This window comes from Corvus brachyrhynchos, unplaced genomic scaffold, assembly GCF_000691975.1.
Source record: "Corvus brachyrhynchos isolate BGI_N302 unplaced genomic scaffold, ASM69197v1 scaffold514, whole genome shotgun sequence".
NCBI classification, from domain to species: Eukaryota; Metazoa; Chordata; class Aves; order Passeriformes; family Corvidae; genus Corvus; species Corvus brachyrhynchos.
Window position 1 is genome coordinate 653,294 of NW_008238319.1, and position 7,022 is coordinate 660,315.

The 7,022-nt window shown below is 49.4% G+C and overlaps 1 protein-coding gene across 28 annotated transcripts in view; it reads right to left on the bottom strand.

Annotated features, from left to right (window-relative positions):
* The window catches only part of JAKMIP3 (Janus kinase and microtubule interacting protein 3), a 51,576-nt gene that overhangs the window by 32,245 nt on the left and 12,309 nt on the right, over nucleotides 1-7,022 (bottom strand). For 20 of the 28 annotated variants that reach the window (XM_017733844.1, XM_017733827.1, XM_017733841.1 and 17 more), the window contains 2 exons: nucleotides 6,736-6,823; nucleotides 2,435-2,571 (listed from right to left, as the gene is read on the bottom strand). The exons of 4 other annotated variants lie outside the window; for them this stretch is intronic. The gene's annotated coding sequence lies outside the window, so the exon portion shown is untranslated. The remainder of the gene's footprint in view (nucleotides 1-2,434; nucleotides 2,572-6,735; nucleotides 6,824-7,022) is intronic. 4 more of the 28 variants (XM_017733831.1, XM_017733832.1, XM_017733838.1 and 1 more) reach the window with 2 other exon arrangements.

Below are 7,022 nucleotides of genomic sequence, written 5' to 3' on the forward strand. Positions count from 1 at the left end.
CCAGCCTGAGGCCGTTCCCTCTCCTCCTGTCCCTGTTCCCTGCCAGCAGAGCCCGACCCCCCCGGCTGCCCCCTCCTGTCAGGGACTTGTGCAGAGCCACAAGGTCCCCCCTGAGCCTCCTTTGCTCCAGCCTGAGCCCCTTTCCAGCTCCCTCAGCCGCTCCTGGGGCTCCAGCCCCTTCCCAGCTCCGTTCCCTGCCCTGGACATTCTATGAGGTTTTTCTCTGTTCTGTTTAGATTGAGACTAATCTGATAAAATTCTTTTTTAAAAATATACAAGCAACATGGGTAACTCAACCCAGACGTCCAGAGAGGCACATCTGACTTGTCCATGCTTTTGCTGAGGAAGTTGCTGGCTCCCCACACTGCAGAGTTAATGCACCCCATTACCTACGGCTGGCTGGTGTAGAGCAAGTCACCACTTCCATAAGGGAAATAAATAACCAACCAGCGCTTCCCAGTGTGAAGTAAGCTCTGAAACCTATCTTTGATGAAATAATATCTGCTTTAAATTCAAAATAATTCTGCCCCTCACGCCCCAACCCTGACATCCAGTAGAGCTCCTGCAGATGGAAGTCTAGCCCAAGTTTTGCCATGGATTAGATCAATTCCAGCAGCAGCTGTAACAGACACATGTCAAATCCCAACTGACCTGAATTTTTCCTCAGAGATTAATCCTTCCACCGATGTTGGCTTTAACTCATCGATGGGTGGATCATGTCCTTTGTAAGCTCTACATTTGCAGCTTCCAGACTCCTCTACACAGACTCACCTTGTGTGTGAAGTCACCTGTTTGTGCCACACCCACGGATCGAAATTCCATCCTCTTGTTTCTCATTGTAAGTTTTGCACAGGTTTTTTCTGGGTTTTCTTTGAAGTGCAAAACATAGTTGGGTGTCAATTATGAAGCTAATTATGGTTTATAGGGAATGGCTGAAGCTGGGCCAGGGCAGGCTCAGGCTGAGAGCAGGGAAAGGTTCTTCCCCCAGAGGGTGCTGGGCACTGCCCAGGCTCCCCAGGGAATGGGCACGGCCCCGAGGCTGCCAGAGCTCCAGGAGCGTTTGGACAGCGCTGCCAGGGATGCCCAGGGTGGGGTTGTTGGGGGGTCTGGGCAGGGCCAGGGGCTGCACTGGATGATCCCTGTGGGTCCCTTCCAGCTCAGGACTGCTCTGAATTGCAGTACTGGCAGACACAATTGCTGCTAAATCCCAACAGGTACCTGTTTAATTGTACAACTCTTATGGCTAATTTGCAGAACAAGCAATAATTAATTAAAAACAGGTGAGTAGGTAGGAAAGTAATTTCTCCTTTTTCTCAGATAACCCCCAGTATTTAAGGTAAAAAAATCCACTGGAGTTTCTGCAATAAACTCCAATAACACACCTATCCAAATTATCCGTTGAACGGGAGCAACTCAGCATAATTTGGGGAGGACTATTAGTGAGGATTATATTTTAGATTTAATTCCATGAGTTTAATAGTGTGTCACTGTGTTATCCTGCTCACAAACAAGCTGTTAGAGCAATGCCATCCCTTCTTCCAAGGAATTCATGCCTGTATAATTAACTAAATCAACTGTAACACAGATGGCATCGCACGGTCCAAAAGCACTTGATGGCAACATTTTAAGCATGTTATTAACATCCCTAAATAACTATTTAATGCTACCTCTCCAACCCTCTTCGGCACCAACACACAACACAGCTGGATTTGAGGATGGAAAAGGCAGTATTTAATTGCTACACTCTTATAAAAGATTTACAGTTCTTGGATTTATTCAATTTATAAATGAGCTTGAAAAATAGCAGACTCAACAGTGGCAACAAAACCACTGTGCTTTGGATTTCAGAATTAAGGTTAATTTCCAGACTGACTCATCATCATTAAATTCAGCTGTGAGGAACTGGACAGCAGGAAAAGACACTGATGGGAGCAGGAACCTTTCTTTAGGCTAGACAGATAGAGCAGGACTATCCAGAAATTACACTCCTATTTTACAGTGTGTTTTATTTCTCAGTAGGTGTGTGCCCAGCTCTAAATCAAGATAAAAACTGACATTTCACAGCAACAGACAAGAATTGAAGGCAAGTTGATTAATCTCCCAAATGCAAACAGTTGGGAGATGTCCATCAGGCTCCAGTGGAAAGCTGTTCCTACAGCCTGAAACACTGAGGATCAGATTATTTCAAACCTCATTGTTCATTACAAAATATCCTGGTTTAAACAACCTTTTTGTGACACTTGCTGTGAGTTTCCTCCCTGATGCCAGTCCTGTTACTGAATAGCAAACGTGATGTTCCTTGGCTCAGAAACACAATAATAAACATAAATAAACAATACCCACAAATAAGCATAAATTCTGATTTAGAAGGAAAGCAGAAGTATGCCCAGACTCCCGGAGTGTTGGAGATGTGCTGTGAGGGGGTGGTACCCACCGGGGGCGGCAGTGCCAGGGATTAACACCATTCCTGTCCCACCAACATCCGCGGGGCGAGGGCAAGGGCTGGCAGGACCAACTCTCATGGGATCAGGTGCGAGCCCTCCAGCGTGGTCTCAGCTGGGAAGATGGTCCCTAGGGACGATCAAGAGAGCTTTAGGTACATTCTGGGGGCAGGAAGATCTGCATTAGAGCAACTGAGAGACACTGTGCTGCTTTCACCAGGCCAAGCTTCTGGCACGATGTTGTTGGGGAAGGTGAAGAGAGAGACCTAATCCAGAGATGGCAAATGAGTTCAGAACACATAAACTGTTAAAATGGGATCCAGGAGCAGCCACAGCTTCTCTGGGAAACCTGTGCCAGGGTCTCACCACCCTCCCAGGGAACAAGTCCTTCCCAATATCCCACCAAATCCTGTCCTCTGGCAGTGGGAAGCCATTCCTCCTTCTCCTGTCCCTCCAGGCCCTTTTCAAAGTCCCTCTCCAGCTCTCTTGGAGCCCCTTTAGGCACTGGCTAAATAAATATTTCCAACTATAAAGAAAAGATCCATTATAAAAAGGATTTCATAACAAAAGCAGTCCCTGGAAGATGATTGAATAAAATCTTAAAAGTAGAATGTCCTCCCAGATGATGAACCAGAAACCCTGGCCAACCTGGCAAAACAAAGCCCCTGTTTCCCAGAGGAGAGGCAGAGCTACAGGTGGGAAGGAAAAGGCTGCAGGCACATGGGAAAGCACTCAGAGAGGCGTGAGAAGCGCTGGTGTGGCATGAGCCAAACCCTGTGTGCACGGAGGTATCGAGGCATGGCCCCCCAGGCCTCCCAGCCACGGAGGTGACCCCGTGCTGCTGCCCTTGGCCAGGGGAGCTCTGCCAGGAGGGCTCTGCACGTACCACATGCACATGGCTGAGGACTTTGCAGCTGTAATCTGATTTTTTAAAGCTGATTTGATTTGAAATGCTGCATGAACCTTTGGAGTCAATTTGCCTGGCATGCAGGTACCACTTCCCTGCAGTTTCACTGAACGGATCAGTAGGAGGGTTTCAGGCCTCCTTGCACCATGGCAGACCCAGAGCCGAGGGGAAGAAAAGGCTGTTTCACCCTCACTTTAACATCTGAAGTCAAAGGATGCCAGGCTGAACAAGCTGCCCAGAGCAGCTGTGGCTGCCCCATCCAAGTGTCCAAGGACAGGCTGGACAGGGCTTGGAGCAAACTGGGACAGTGGGAGGTGTCCCTGCTGATGGCAGGGCGTGGAACTGGATGGGCTTTAAGGTCCCTTCCAACCAAACCAGGCTGGGATTCTGTGATCCATTTATCTGGGAAAATCTTATTTTCAACACAAGAGCTTTATAACCTTTTTAAACCAAGACTAACAATAAATAGGAAAAAAGAAAAAAAGAAAGCGGGAAAAGAGGAACTTCAGCAGCTGCTTCTGCTTGTGCTCTCTACTGGGTCACTAAAATTGACTTCCTGGAGTTCACCTCTGAGGCCAAGTGACTCATTCCCAAGTGGCATCTCCTGGCTGATGCCTCCTCTCGAGAAAACCCCTCCCTTGCAGGAATCTCCCTGTCAAGGACTTGTGCAGATGATCAGGAAAAGCACTGGCCCTGCTTTCCTGTGAGAAATGCGCTACATAATGACCGGGGAAACATTCCCACCAACATCTCCATTTACAGGCTGGAGAAGCTCCAGAGGAGCCCTTTCCCAGCTACTGGGTTAGTGTGGCAGCTGGGTAATCTGGGATTTGAGTTCAGGGCTCTCCAGTCTTTTAGCCTTCTGCATTTCCTCCTTCAGGGAAAGCAGCTCCTCGCAGGGCTGCTCTGCGCTGATCCGCAGCCAGGAGCCCGTGTCCATCTGGCTCCCGAGCTCCCGGCTGACCACTGCTCTGGGAGCGCAGGCACCGGGCTCTGCCTGCAGCCGGGCTGCCCCAGGGCACCGGGATCGCTCCCTGCAGGGATCTGTCCCTCCAGCCGCTCTCCAGGGTCCCGAGGGTGGAACTGTGGCTCTGCAGAGCTCTGGGCGCCTGGAGGGGCAGCAGCAGGAACAGCAAGAGCTGTGGCTGCTCTGCTCGGGGCTAACCCGAGCTTGAGAGTTTTAACTGAAACTACGCAAATTCCTATGGCTCATTACATCCACAAGAGAAGCCCATGGCCAGGGAGCCCCTGCCCAGCCAGCCAGCGACTGCCAGCAGGCAGAGGGGCTCAGAAACGTGGGCTGTGCTCGGGGCAGCAGAGTGACCTCAGTGCATCCTGGCACTGAAAGGTGATGGGGAGGTGACAATGGAAGTCGGATCTCAGTTTCATAAGGACACTTCAGGGTCGGGCACTCCTGTAATTAACTGCTAAAGAGCCGTGGAATCACAGAACAGGCTGAGCTGGATGGGACCCACAGGGATCACCGAGTCCAGCTCCCAGTCAGCACAGGGCACCCCAACAATCCCACCCTGTGCCTGAGAGAAGAGTGAGCAGTGTGATGGGTAAGAAACTCCAGCCACAGATGGGGGATCAAAACAAAGGGAGGAGATTCCCAGCTGCCAGCTCCAAGGCCCAGAGCTAGGGCTGGCACTGTCTGGTGTTCTGGTGACCTGGTAAAGAGTAAAGGGCAGGACACAAAAAGCTGCCAATAACAGAGGATTATGTAGGTCAATCACGAGAGAGGACAAGGCAGGCAAAAGGAAAAAAAAATAAAACAATAACCTCAAACTAGAAAAAACAGGTAACTTAGCAACATGAAATTCAATCTGTGAAAGTACAAGATAATCTACATTTAAAAATACAATTTGACATATCCTGCACACAGAGATTTAGGAGGAAAGATCAAGTCATTACTCGATCTTGAGGACATCTGTTGTGCACACAGCAATGTAAATAAGGTATTACAGTGGCAGGAGACGTGAAATCAGAGGAAAAGCATTATGATGCTGCAGAAAGCTAAGTGATAGGCACTCGTTAATCCACTCAAATTCTCCTAAATGAAACATAATAGGTGTGACCAGGTAATAAAAGTCAGGATCTGTGATTTTTTGGAAGGGACATTAAACAGGAATTTATTTAATGACTGATACTGTGTAGGTGAAAACGATGTTTCAGTTACTTTTTCATACTAATGCAAGAACAAGAAACCACCCTGTGGGCACTGGCAGCAAATGAAATTATTTTTCCGGTGGAAAGATGAATCTTCGACTTGGGATCACACACCACAAACCCTGGGAGCAGTTGCCCATCATTCTGCTGCTCCTGGGGTCAAACCACCGCTGGCCAGGTTGAACAGGGGAGGAAAAGGCTGGAGCTGAGTCCGTGGTGCAGCCCCCAGAGCAGCCAACCCCAAAAGCAGCCACCACAGGTCAGTCCCTCCAGCCCAGCCCAGCGCAGCCATCAGCCCTGACCTGCAGCGGGCAGGGCAGGCTGGCTGCTGGGACTGACACTCGCAGGGGTTTGCACTCTGCCACTGGGGGAGAGCATGGTCCTTCCCGTTTATTTATTTCTGGATTGAAATCACAGACCCTGCTTTGGTCTTGCTTTGTGCAAAGCCAGAGGAATGGGACAGATGTCCCGGTGACACAGTCTGGGAGAGCCCTGCTGGGCGAGGAGGAGAGGGAAGGAGCCCAGAGGCTCAGGAATGGGGCAAGGGGCTGGGAGTAGAGGTCCCAGCTGAATTCCTCAGGATGAGAGCAGCAGCCTCAAGTTGCACCAGGGGAGGTTTAGGTTGGAGATCAGGGAAAATTTCTACACAGAAAGGGCTGTCCAGTCCTGCCCGGGGCAGTGGTAGAGTCACCGTCCCTGGAAGTGTTCAAATAATGCAGCTGTGGCACTTAGGGACATGGTTTAGAGGTGAACACGGTGGTGGTGTGGGTCAGTAGCTGGATTTGATGATCTTCAAGGGTTTTTTCAACCTTATCAAGCCTGTGATTCTATGATTCCATGATTCTGCTCCATCCCTCAGGGATGTCAGCTCAGGCCACAGTGACCTGCAGTGGTCAGGCAGCTGGAGGTGGGCTGATTACCCACAGATCAGCAACATCACAGCTCCTAAAGATACTGAGTTTTCTTAAACTTTCTAAAAACTTACTTAAAAGTACATGGCAAACGCGTCTAACAATCATAACAACTTCAGATTCGCTTTAAAAAACAAATCTATAATTGAAATGACTACAGATACATTGGAAACAGCAGCCCAAGAGCATTTTTTCTGTCTAGATAATACGTATCTTGGCAGCATTTCAACAGAACCAGAATTAATTTCAAGTGTCAAATGCTACATTTTACTGGTGCTCAGGAAATGCTGCTGTGTCCCTGTCCTACCTGCAGCTTCTCCCGTCTTTCCTTCAGCAATCCCAGCTCCCTCCTCCCTGCATAAATTCCTCTGGATTTGACACCCAGTTCTGTGCACCTGAGAAGATAAAAAAGCTTCAGAAAACAACCAACCCGGGACCGTGCATCTGAAGCACTGAAACACGGTACGGAGGTACAAACGAAGCTGTTAAACTCCAGCAGATAAAGCCCGGCGCAGAGCCTGGAGAAGCCCCAGGCCTCGGCTGCAGAGGGATTTGTAGCGGCGAGGACAGCCTGGGACCGGGGAGAGCGGCTCC